This window comes from Mirounga angustirostris, unplaced genomic scaffold (assembly GCF_029215605.1).
Source record: "Mirounga angustirostris isolate CCGP_5_RB_7025 unplaced genomic scaffold, mMirAng1.0.hap1 SCAF_3, whole genome shotgun sequence".
Taxonomy (NCBI): Eukaryota; Metazoa; Chordata; class Mammalia; order Carnivora; family Phocidae; genus Mirounga; species Mirounga angustirostris.
In genome coordinates, this window is record NW_026991711.1 from 32,099,957 (window position 1) to 32,114,391 (window position 14,435).

Here is a 14,435-nt window from a genome sequence, read left to right on the forward strand (position 1 = left end):
CATAACATTTAATTGATATATATTGGTTGAATATAGAATTCAGGGTTGAAAATATTTTTGCTCAGAAAGGACTTTTAAAGGCAATACTTCACTAATTTCTAATTTTTAGTGTTGCTGTTGAAAAGTCGGAAGCCATTGTCACTCCAATTATTTTGTAATTTTTTATTCTCACCCAATTTTTTTTTTTAGGATTTTCTTTTTATTTCTCATGTTCTGAAATTGGTGGGGTTTTCCAGGGCAGTGCGGGAGGTGGGTATGTTTCATGGTGCTGGGCACTTACTGAATCTTCAATCAGGAAAACTGTTCTTCAGTTATGAAAATTATTTCTATGCTATTTCTTAGATAGTTTCTGCACCTCTGTTGTTTTTTCTAGTTTTCTAATTCTGTAACACCTATTATTTAAATAGTGGGCCTTATTGTGTAATATTTAATATTTTCTCCCAAATTTTCCATTAATTAAATGTTTCATTTTCTCTGGGATTTCATCATCCAAATCTTGTACTGAATTCTTTTTTTAATTTTCAAATGTTTTCCTTGTCTCATACCTGTTTCCTCTTTTTGTTTCATTTTGCTTTTGTTTTATTGGTGCAATTTTTTCTCCTGTCTCTCTGAAGATATAGTCATTTTATTTTGAAGTTTTCACCTGCTGCCTAAATTTTTCCCATTGCCTCTGATTCTTCAGGGTCCTCTCCTTTTACTGTTCTTTGGTTTGTTTTGGCCTTTCTCTTTCAAGGAATTCTTTAATTTGGCTCTCCATTCTTACTTAAGTATAAGTCATTGAAATCTTGATTGGTGTGCAGTGATATGGATCGTGGACCAGATCCACCACACTTTCATGTTGGGGGAATACACTCATTGCATAAACTAGGCGGTTAACTTCTCCATGCTCCTGAATTTGACGAGGTGGGAAGAGGACAAGCAAATTAGAGACAGTTTCTCTCTGGCTAGTAATATTTTGGCACTTAAAGGGGCTAGAGTAAGAGTAGAGTATCTAAATTTTTACTTAATCTGCCTTTTTCAACCCATAGGTCATCCTAGATCTCCACTGCAGACTCCCTAAGTCTGGAGACGTTTCTCCAAAAACTTAACTCCCAGTATCCCATGGTTGGAGATGTGGTGGATGAGGAGTTTAGGTGGGAAGGGGTGCTAGTCTCTTGACTATAAGATTAAGCAGGGTTCCTCTCTATACAGACCTTCCACCAGCTGTTCTGTGTTCAACTTCATTTTTGTGCTTGCAGATTCCCCATACAATTCTGGATTGACCCAAATCATAAGTTAATCTGTATTTTTCATAATGTTTTATTTGACTATTTGTATATAATAATGAGTGAGCTTAATAATAATAAGTAAACCCTTTTTTGTGGTAGTGTAAAATCACAGGTGTAAATTTGCAGAGGTTTTTGATAAAAAATAGTAATAAATGCCTAGATTTGATTATTATGAATTATTATGACAAGATTGTATATTTTAATAACATGTAAAAAGGATCTCTCTTTGATATAGACATTTGATAATAGAAAACATTAAAAGATGAAAACATAAAATAAAAGTAAATGCTAAATAAAAATCATCGAAAGTATTAAAAGATAACAAATACCACAAATATGTAGAATATTTAAAAGTTAAGTTTTTAAAATGAAAAGTTTAAATGTGCAAAGCATTAATAACCCTATCCAATAGTCTTGATCTTTATTTTAGAATAAATATTCCTTTTTTGTAGAAGAATTCCCTTCCTTTTGTGACAGTGTTGGTAAAGTGAGTCCAAAAGATCTTCAAGTTGAACATTGGGGTATACATTGCTTCATAAAAGCTCATTTTTATTCTTCAGTGATGAAAATATTTCACCCATTTGCCCTGAACTTGGCTTTCCTATTGAAATCTATATTGCTTTTCCTGACTGAGATTTTAGATCTGTTACTAATTTCATGTCTGAGTATTCTGCAACAATATTCTTATCTTCTTCCCCTTGCATTTCTTTTGCTGAAGTATTTACAAACCACTGTGTGCATGGAGTATTTTCAAACGCTTGAAAAATCCAGCTAACATTATTGGGTGGTATTATAGTAACATAATGTTCCAATATCCTAACAGTTAACAGCACTACACAGAATCATGTGTGGAAATTGCCAATTTGAGAACGTATTTTGCTTCTGGAACTTGTTATTTCTTGGAACAACAATTTAAGAATTTGTATAAAGTATACTATGCATATAAATGTATTAATATTTATTTGATTTGCAAGAATGATGAACCCTTAGCAGCAGATGGGGCCACAAACACACAGTCACAACATGGCAGCAGCTGCTGATTACATCTTCACTGCTTCTCTCCTCCCTGCTTAAGTCCCAATACTAGAAATGTCAGTCTTATCCTTCCACTCTGCATATCAGTGATTCCTGCTCTTTCTTCCAACTTGAAATCAGTCTATTTCTTCAAACTAGTAACATCTCTATGGTGATTATTAAGGTTTAACTCCAGCAGGGGAATTCTAATTCTTTTTCCTGTTTTCCCAACTGATTTTTCTAGGGATTCAGGAAAACATATAAATTTCCGAAAAAAATAATCCCCTTGTGGAAACACTACTGTGTATGCATAACTATCATTCTCTCTATCTGAGTTGCCTCCAGTCACTGAGGCTGTCAGAATTCCATGCAGTGAATTGGCTCATCTATAACTTCCCCCACCCAAAGATAATTAGGTTTAAATTTTCTCACCTGAATTCACCTTATTATTTTCCTATTGCTTCTCCATCTCCTCAAATTTCAATGAACCTCTCATCTTCTATTTTCTTTTTTGTAATTATTTTGTTCTTGTGGATTAATATCCTTACAGGAATACCAGTGATATTTAGGGATTTGAAAGGAGATAAATATAAGACATGAATCTATCATTTTTACTCATGCCCCTTCTTGTCCTTGGTGGTTAACTTGCTGACCCACAGCTGATAAAAACAAACAAACAAAACTTCATGTATCACATAACTCTGCCCTACTCTCTAGAAGTCATAGCTTAAAGGACAAATAATGACTTTGAAACTCAAGTTGTGTCTGTTATATTCTCTCACCCAGGTATTTTAAATTGGTATTAAGTAAAAAATATTAGGCTATGGTAATATCCAAGGTAGGAATAACCACCCTCCATTTTTCCATTCATTTCCATTTTTTAATCTATTCACTTAGCAACCAATTAATTGAGTATCTACTATGTACCTACTTTTGTGTAAATACTATGATTACAAAATGATTCAGTCTCTACCATTCAGGAATTCATAGTCTAGTCTTGGCGATGGACAAGTCAACATATAATTAGCCCATCATACCTAGCAAGGATATATCTACCAAATGTTTGTAATGCAGGGAAAGAAGTACTTATCTGCCAGGAAGAATCAAGAAAGGCTTCATAGAGACTCAGATTGAGCTGCAAGAAATAAGATGGAAGTGGACAATTCAGGCACCAAAAAACTAAAAATCTAGACAGAGAAAAGAGCATATGCAATATCCTAGAGGTGAAAGAGAAAAGGATGCATTCAGGATGAGCAAGAAGTACCAAAAGACTGGAGAATAATGTGTTTGGGTCAATGGTAGCATGTTTAATAGCTATAAGTGCCGACTGGAAAAGATCCTGAAGGAAAGGTTTGGAATTATCCTGAAAATTGAGGAATTTTTAGGCATGAGAGTGATATGATGATATGAGAGTGATGATACGATGCATTTTTATAAGAGGATAGTGATGTTGTGGGGGGATTGTGAGTAGCTAAGAGAGGTGGCAGGCTGAACATTCTAAGGAAGCTCTCACATTAATTCAGGGGAGAGGACACTGACCAAATTTTATAGACTTTTTTTCAAATTTAGTGGGGATATTAGAAAAGGAAGTGGAAGTGTCACATTCTTCAAGAAGACTTCCTTATCCACCCTGTAAGTCTGGGTGGTGTCCCTCTCTTTCAATTCATAGGATACTCATAAGCATCACACTATCAGAATTCCATATTCAACTTTTAGGCATATTGAAAGCAATGATGATCTAAGTTTTATTCACAACTGTATGTTTAAGACCTAACAAGACTAAATGAGCATTAAGTATCTATTGAATAAATGAATAAATGAAAGATAACTGTCTGTGAGACATCTCAAACAGACCCTTATACTTTCCCAGCTGCTAGGAAGTGGGAAATTGACTTATAGACATCCACAATATATACACCAGAACATCTCAAGAGTGATGGTCAGACCAGCAGTGGTTGTACATCTGGGAACTTTTAGAAATGCAAATTCATGGAACCCACTCCAGACCTATTGAATCAAAAATCTCTGGAGTTGAGGGAGCAACAGTTGGTGTCTTAACAAGTTCTCCAAGTCATTCTGATACAAGCTGAAGATGGAGAGCCATTGTTATATACCATTCCAAAAATAACTTAGGTCTTTGCTAAGAGATCATGTGACCTAAATTCTTTTACTGTTCTTAAAATCTTGTCTTGGTGTTCTGTAGCCCCACTTCTATAAGCAAGGTTCTATAGAACAAGAATGGTATAATAATGACTTTTGTTGCTGTTGTCCTGAGTAGAGAACTCAATAATCAATACTCATCTAGTTATAAAAGATCTACACGCTTATTTAATTTATTTGATGAAGAAGTACTCCTTTGGTGGAACTGACTCAATGACTCTCCTGGGGAGTACAGTTGGCCCACACCACTCCTTAAGGGTACAGTTCTGACTGCATTGAGTAGATGTGTCAAATCAGACCAGATTGCCACATTGGCATTCTATGGACTTCTTTGGTTCAATTCTCTAATAAATGAAAATGTGGCAATTACTGTATTAGAGTCAGTACTATTTCATCAAAATGTATGCTTGATCGATTTTATTTTCATCTCTTTTAAGAACTGCCAGAATTTCAGCTCAAGCACAGCAGTCAGCCCTCTGTCAACCAGGCCAGCAGGGTGTCCTAATCTAAATCTGAGTTAAAGTCTTTAATGAAAATAACTGCCAAGATGACCACAATTTTTTTATTAAGCCAAATGAAAATGATTATGCCGGTAGTGACATGTTATTCTCATTTAAGCAAAGAGTGACAGTGAACATCACTCTAGGAGGGATTACACACACACACACACACACACACATAAATTCTTTTGCTCACTCTTTTGCGTCCTTAGTATTGTAATCTTGTACTGCTATGTCCCACCTTCACAGTGAATATACATTACATAGCTCAAGCATACTGATTTTCACCTCATGAATCTATAAACCCTATAATTCTTACCCCAAACCTGGCAGTTTTACCTGTCTTTGGAGGAATGATTTAATAACAGAGACATGTAATGAGAGCTCTTATCGCTAAAATGTCAGTGTATTTGCAAAATATACTACAGGGCACTACTAATATACTACAAAGTGCTGTCATAAATCATTTAGCCTGGGCCACACTTTTAAAAATACATTAATAAAATAGGAATAGTTCAGTATCCTTGACTTTAAAACATGTATTTTTTCTAATCTCAAATATTTTGAGTCCTCTCAATGATTATTACTTCATATCTTTTCTATGTTCAATACTTTCTTCTTAATAGTTTTATCAAGCATTAATGTGGAACTAACTTACTATACACTTTTACTATATTTCTAGATGATAACAGAATGTGTGGGGAGTTAGGGAGGTAAAGAAAGGTATGAAACAACTATTTATTGAATAAATACTCATCACATTAATAATACTAACACTTCCATTATCATCCACCATGTGACAAGAACAATGCATTGTCTCATGTGCCTGATATTTAATAAAAGAAACCTATGAGGTAGGGATTATGATCTGTTCATTTTGTAGAATAAGAAACTAAGGCATAGATAAGGTAATTGCCCTGCCCCATGCATCAGGGCTAATTAGTGACTAAGAGAAGATTTGAATTCTAATCTGTTTGATTCTAAAAGCCTTGTATATTCTAGCGTGCTGTGGAGTCTCTCACTGATGCCTTGGGTATAGACAGTGATGAGTTTACAGTTGCCCTTTGAATGAGTGGGAGAATGATTAAGTGACCACTTGAGTTAGTGGCATGAAGCTACCTTTCCAGTAGAAAATATTATTTTCTGAGTAGAATCAGGGAACTCCAAGATCTATAATCTCAGAAGAACCAGTGTTAGAAGAAATCAGAATTCTAACCAAAATTTGCCAAAGAAAGAGGAAGAAAGGATTTGTTTTTTTATGACATCTTTGAAAGTAGAGAAGACGAACAGCTATAGGCACTGCCATCATGAGCCCAGACACTTAACTCTGTGTCCTGTTATCAGGCACTCCCTTTTAATACCCACACTTTTATTTTTTTAACAACAACAACAACAACGACGACAACAAAAAACACATAATATTCTGGGGTTGGCAGGAGGGATAACAAATTAGAAAGTGTTTGAATAAAACACAGTTATTTTTCCACCTCCTTTCTTATCCTGATTTTTTAAAATTATATGGACTTACATCACCTTAGGCCTTTGATTTTCAAAATTACTGCAAACAGACCCTAATCAAATTTTCATCATTAATGTTGCTTTCTTCAAAAAACAAAGACAAGCAGATATTAGCTGCTTCCAATAAAAAGACAAAACTTCGAAAACACTCTTGCCAAAAATGAAATTGAATTTCATCAAATCTCTAGATCTACCTACCAGTATTAAGAAATGTGAAGGATAGAGATTCATGTTAAACAATAGATAGGATACAATCAGCAAAATACAGAATGTAAGACACTCTACAAAAGACCTAGTTTCTTTGACAAATATAAGGAAAAAAAGAGATGATGAGGAAACTTTTATATTAAAAGAGACAAATCAACCAGTTGCAATGTAGGGACCTTGTTTAGCTACTAATTGAAATTTTAGAAGAAATTATGAAAATATTGATGTAATATTTGATATTATGGATTATTATTACTTTAGATGTGATCATGGACTGTTGGAAATTTTTAAGTCATTTTTAGGGATATATACTTAAATATTTGTAAGTGAAGTAATATGAGTCATTATCATCAAAAGAGAAATCCAATGATTTTTTTTTAGGGACAAGGTAGAAGTATAGGTGAAATATTACTGGCCATGTGGAGATGATTGTTGGAGCTGAGGCATAGGTATTATATGAGGAATTCATGATTATTCATTTTTCCTATTTTTATATATGTTGGAAATTTTCTGTAATAAAACGTTTTTTAAACATTGTTTTATCTGATACAGAATCAGCCAATAACTTAGTGTGTGTTTCACATGATAGATAAGGTTCTAAAGGGAAAATGGTGTTAAAATCTCATCAGAGTTAAGACATATAAATATAGGCAATAAATCACAACTTAGTTTCTTGACTGAAGGCTACTATACCATTTTTAATATTTCAAGAAGACTAAGAAAATCATTACCCCCAAAGCTACACAGGCTACCGACCATACCAACTTACTTCTCTTTTGACTAAATATCAATTCAGTGTTACCAACCTGATGATCTTATTTTTAAAAATATATTACTTAATATTTGATAGGGAAAATCTTTCTTAATAGGTGATATTCCATGTGAGGTTGTGGGATTTAAAAATAGAATCTCTTGTCCCACCCACCAGTATAGGAACAAAGACACTGGCTGAGGGTTACAAAACCTGGCGCCTGCTATGTGTTGCAGTTCACCATAAACTCCAAACTGCTGCATGGTGGCGCCACTGTCTTCTGCTACAAGCCAGCACCAGCCACAATGCAAGGAAACCCGCCGCCCCCCCACCCTAAGGATCTGTGCAGGTCTGCCCCCAGGGTCTTTGAAATGGGGGGTGTTGAAACATAGCCATGCCTGAGATAAAACACAGGAGTGCTCACTGCTTGGCACGTGGACAGCTCTGACATAGACAGGGTGAAGGCAGGTATCTGATGGAAACCAGGGACAGAGCAGGGGTCATTGTTTGTACATCTGTGAGGGCTCACTAAAGAGGGGTGGTGTGCATTTTCCTGCTCTGGAGAGGAGAGAAGGGGTAAAGCCATTTTCTGCCTGCACCCACCAGCTTGATCCACCTCAGTGAGGTAAACAGTGCCAAGGGGAAAACGGAGCCGCTACACCAAGCCCATCCCTTTTGCCCCCCACGCCTAGCGGGTGCATCTCCACTAGGGCAATTTCACCTGAGATACAGAGCAGCAGGTCTCTCTCCCAGAAGACCAGCGCAAAACCCTCGCCCACATCAAATCTGCCGATTATAGAGTGCTGCAAAGCTTCAGCTCTAGGGGAAACAGGATCTAGTGTCCTCTGGGGTTCTTTTTCTTTTTGCTTGTTTCTTTTTTGCTTTTTGCTTGTCTGTTTTTTTTTTTTTTTTCCTTGTTTTGTTTTTAGGATATGGAAAACATTTTTTTATTTTTTGTATTTTATATATAATTTTTATTTTTTTCTCTTTTCTTTCTTTCTACCCTTTTTCTAACAAGTTTCTCATAACAAGCAGACCACAGCAAACCTAGCATCTAGCTTCCTGTATTTTTTATTTTATCTTATATAATTTTTATTTTTTATTTTTATTTTTTTCTATTTTTTTCTTTCTTTCTTTTTTCCCCTCCAAAATAACAAGCTGGAGGAATTCACCCCAAAAGAAAGAACAGGAAGAAATGACATCCAGAGATTTAATCAATGCAGATATAAGTAAAATATCTGAACTAGAATTTAAAGCAACAATTATAATGATACTAGCTGGGCTTGAAAACAGCATAGAAGACACTAGAGAATCCCTTACTGCAGAGATAAAAGAGCTAAAAATCTAGTCAGGCTGAAATAAAAAATGCTGTAACTGAGATGCAAATACAAATAGAGGCCATAAAAATGAGGATGGACAAACCAGAGGAATGAATCAGTAATGTAGAAGATAAAATTATGGAAAATAATGAAGCTAAAAAAAGAGGGAAACAAAGGTAATGGATCATGAAGGTAGACTTGGAAAATCAGCAACTTACTAAAATGGAATAACATTCGTATCATAGGAGTCCCAGAAGGTGAAAAGAGAGAAAAAGGGGCAGAAGATTTTTTCAACCAAATTATAGCTGAAAACTTCCCTAATCTGGGGAAGGATACAGGCATCAAAATCCAAGAAGCACAGAGAACTCCCATTAAATAAAAAAAAAAAAAAAAGACCATTGCCAAGGCATATCATAGTCAAATTCAAAAAAATACACAGACAAAGAAAGAATCCTGAAAGCAGTAAGGGGGAAAAAGTCCTTAACCTATAAGGGAAGACAGATCAGATTCACAGCAGATCTGTCTGTAGAAACTTGACAGGCCAAGAAGCAGTGGCAGGATATATTCAACATGATGAATGGAAAAAATATGCAACCAAGAATTTTTTATCCAGCAGTGTTGTCATTCAGAATAAAAGAGATAAAAACTTTCCTAGACAAACAAAAACTAAAGAAATTCATGACCACTAAACCAGCCCTGCAAGAAATATTAAGGGAGACTCTCTGAGTGGAGAAAAAAAGCCCTAAAGCAACAAAGACTAGAAAGGACCAGAGAACATCACCAGAAATACTAACTCTACAGATAGTAAAATGACACTAAATTCATATCTTTCAACAATCACTCTGAATGTAAATGTTCCAATCTAAAGACATAGGGTATCAGAATGGATAAAAAAACAAGACCCATCTATATGCTGCCTATAATAGACTCATTTTGGACCTAAAGACACCTACAGGTTGAAAGTGACAGGATGGAGAAACATCTATCATGAAATAGACATCAAAAGAAAACCAGTGTAGCCATACTTATATCAGATAAAGTAGATTTTAAAACAAAGACTGTAACAAGAGATGAAGAAGGCATTATATCATAATGGGTCTATACATTAAGATCTAACAATTGTAAATATTTATGCCCCCAACTTGGGAGCACCCAAATATATAAATCAATAAATAATAAACATAAACACATTGATAATGATACAATAATAGTAGCAGACTTCAAGACCCCACTTACAGCAATGGACAGATCATCTAAGCAGAAAATCATCAAGGGAACAATGGCATTGAATGACACACTGGACCAGATGGGCTTAAGAGATATATTCAGAACATTTCATCCTAAGGCAGCAGAGCACACATTCTTTTTGAGTGCACATGGAATATTCTCCAGGATAGATCACATGTTGGGTTATAAATCAGGGCTCAACTTGTACAAAAAGATGGAGATCATGCATATTTTCAGACCACAGTGCTATGAAACTTGAAGTCAACCATAAGAAAAAATTTGGAAAGACCTCAAATACATGGAGGTTAAAGAACATCCTACTTAAGAATGAATGGGTCAACCAGGAATTAAAGAAGACATTAAAAAAAAAATACATGGATGCAAATGAAAATGAAAACATGTCAGTCCAGAACCTTTGGGATGCAGCAGAAGCAATCCTAAGAGGGAAATATATTTCAATCCAGGCCTACCTCAAGAAGCAAGAAAAGTCTCAAATGCACAACCTAACCTTACACCTAAAGGAGCTGGAAAAGAACAGCAAATAAAGCCTAAATCTATCAGGAGAAGGGAAATAATAAAGATTAGAGCAGAAATCAATGACATAGAAATTAAAAAAAAAAAGTAGAACATATCAACAAAACGAAGTGCTGGTTCTTTGAAAGAATTAACATAATTTATAAACCCCTAGCCAGACTTATCAAAAAGAAAAGAGAAAGGACCCAAATAAATAAAATCATGAATGAAAGAGAAGAGATCACAACCAACACCATAGAAATAAAAACAATTTTAAGAGAATATTATGAGCAATTATATGCCAACAAATTAGGCAATCTGGAAGAAATGGTAAATTCCTAAAAACATATAAACTACCAAACTGAAATAGAAAAAAATAGAAAATCTGAACAGACCCATCACCAGCAAAAGAAATTGAATCAGTAATCAAAAATCTCCCAACAAACAAGAGCCCAGAGCCAGATGGCTTCCCAGGGGAATTCTACTATGCATTTAAAGAAGAATTAAACCTGTTCTTCTGAAACTGTTCCAAAAAATAGAAATGGAAGGAAATCTCCCAAACTCATTCTATGAGGCCAGCATTATGTTGATTGCAAAACCAGAGAAAGACCTCACTAAAAAGCAAAATTACAGACCAATATCCCTGATGAACATTGAAACAAAAAAATCTAAACAAAATACTGGCTAATTGAATCCAGCAGTACACTAAAAGATTACTCACCATGATCAAGTGGGATTTATTCCTGGGCTGCAGGGGTGGTTTGATATTCACAAATCAGTCAGTGTGATACACCAAATTAATAAAAGAAAGGATAAGAACCATATGATCCTGTCAATAGATGCAGAAAAACATTTGACAAAGTACAGTGTCCTTTCTTGATAAAAACCCTCAACACAGTGGGATAGGTGGAACATAACTCAACATCATAAAAGCCATATATGAAAGACCCACAGCTAATATCATCCTCAATGGGGAAAAACTGAGAGCCTTTCTGCTATAATCAGGAAAAAGATGTAGATGTCCACTTTCACCATTACTATTTAACACAGTTAATGGAAGTCTTAGTCTCAGTGATCAGACAACAAAAAGAAATAAAAGGCATCCAAATGTGCAAGAAGTCGTCAAACTTTCACTATTTGCTGATGACATGATACTCTATGTAGAAAACCTGAAGTACTCCACAAAAAATTGCTAGAACAAATTCATGAATTTAGCAAAGTTGCAGGATATAAAATCAATGTGCAGAAATCTGTTGCATTTCTATATACCAATAATGAAGCAGCAGAAAAAGAAATCAAGGAATCCATCCCATTTGCAATTGCACCAAAACAATAAGATACCTAGGAATAAACCTAACTGAAAAGGTAAAAGATCTGTACTCTGAAAACCATAGAATGCTTATGAAAGAAATTGAAGAGGTCACAAATAAATGAAAAAGCATTCCATGGTCATGGACTGGAAGAACAAACATCGTTAAAATGTTTATATTACCCAAAGCAATCTACACATTTAATGCAATCCTTATCAAAATAACACCAGCATTCTTCACAGAGCTAGAATAAACAATCCTAAAATTTGTATGGACCCACAAAAGACTCCAAATAGCCAAAGCAATCCTGAAAAAGAAAAACTAAACTGGAGACATCATGATTTCGGATTTCAAGCTTTATCACAAAGCTGTAGTCATCAAGACTGTATGGTACTGGCACAAAATAGACACACAGATCAATGGAATAAAATAGAGAACCCAGAACTGGACCCACAACTATATGGTCAACTAATCTTCAACAAAGCAGGAAAAACTATCCAATGGAAAAAAGACAGTCTTTTCAACAAATGGTGTTAGGAAAACTGGACAGCAACATGCAAAAGAATGAAACTGGACCACTTTCTTACACTATACACAAAAATAAATTCAAAATGGATGAAAGACCTAAATTTGAGACAGAAACCCATGAAAATCCTAGAGGAGAACACAAGCAGAAACCACTTTGACTTCAGTTATGGCAACTTCTTACTAGACACATCATTGCAGGCAAGGGAAATAAAAGCCAAAGGCCATGAACTATTGGGACTTCATCAAGAAAAAAACACAGAAAAGGAAACAATCAAGAAAACTAAAAGGCAGCCTACAGAATGGGATAAGATATTTGCAAATGATATATTGGATAAAGGGTTAATATCCAAAATCTATAAAGAGCTTATCAAACTCAACACCCAAAAAAATAAATAATCCAGTTAAGAAATGAGCAGGAGACATGAATAGACACTTTTCCAAATAAGACATCCAGATGGCTACTAGACACACGAGAAGATGCTCAACGTCACTATCATCAGGGAAATACAAATAAAAACCACGACGAGATACCACCTTACACCTGTCAGAATGGGACAGTATTTGGAATAAGGAAGTAATTAGGTGATATCCTTGGGATCCTGATAGGATTAGTGTCCTTATAGGAAGATATACGAGAGAGTTTACACACTTTCTCTCTGCCATGTGAGGACACATCAAGAAGGCAGCCACCTGTAAGCCAGAAAGAGAGCCCTCACCAGAAAACAAACATTGCCAACACCTTGATCTCAGACTTCTAACCTCCAGAATTGTGAGAAAATAAATTTCTGCTGCTTAAGGCAATTGTTAATTTATGGTATTTGTTATGGCAGTCCAAGTTGACTAAGAGATTTTGGTACTGAGAGTCAGGTGCTGTAACAAAGACCTAAACATGTGGAGGCAGCTTTGGAACAGGCTAATGTGTAGAGTTTTGAGACCATAGACCCATTCGGTTGCAAATATGCACTGTTTTTCAAGAAAAGAGAATGACCCCAAAGATGATTCAGAGATCATGAGGGCCACCTTCTCAGTTTCAAAGGGTGGGGCCATTGCCTCAGTTTCAACAGGAATAGATGGCCTCTGCCCGATCCTTGGATGTAGAGCTGCCCTACAGTCTTTGAGGTACAATCCCCCCCCCACCAGCAGAGTGTTGAGAGTGCCCCCTCCCCCACCCCCACTCTTGGGTCTGGAAGGTGGGACATGAAACCAAAGAAGACTATTCTTGAGCCTTAAGAACAAAGAGAATTTGCCTTGCTAGGTTTGGGACTTGCTTGGGAATCACCATCCCTTTCTTCTTTTCTATTTCTTCCTTTTGGAATGGGAATGTCTACCCTATGCCTCTCTGCCACTGTATTTTAGAAGCACATAACTTGTCTGGTTTCCTAGTTCATAGCAAGAGAGGAATTTTGCCTCAGGATGAATCATATTTTGAGTACCACCCATGACTGATTTAGATAATATTTAGATGAGACTTTGGACTCAAACAGTAGAATTTGTACTGTTGAAATGAAATGCAAGTATTTTCCGTGAAATAAAGACATGAATTTTGGAGGGCCAAGGGTGAAATGCTATGACTGAATTTTGTCTTTCCAAAATTCATATGTTTAAGCCCTACTTTCTAATGTGACAGTGTTTGAAGTAAGAAAGGAATTAAATAAGGTCATAAGAGTGGGGTCCTGATAGGATTAGTGTCCTTATAAGAACACTACCAGAGATCTTTTCCTTTCCCTCTCCCTCTCTCTCTCTCTCCCTCTCCCTCTCTCTCTCTCTCTGTCACACACACACACACACACACACACACACACACACACACACACACTGACACCCATGTGAGGCATGAAGGAAACTGTTTACAAGCCAGAAAGAGTTTTCACCAGGAACAAAATTGGCTAGTACCTTGATCTTGGATTTTCCAGTCTCCAGATATGTGAGAAAATAAATTTCTGTTGCTTAAGCCAACCAGTCTATGCCATTTGTATGGCAGCCTGAACTGACACCTGGTATACATAAGAATCACTTTTAGAGATTGTTAAAAAAGAAACAAAGACAAAAATGTATAACTGTACATTCAGACACCCAGGCTCTGTCCAGGTCTCACCCAGGCATCTGGAGTCGTAAGAAGC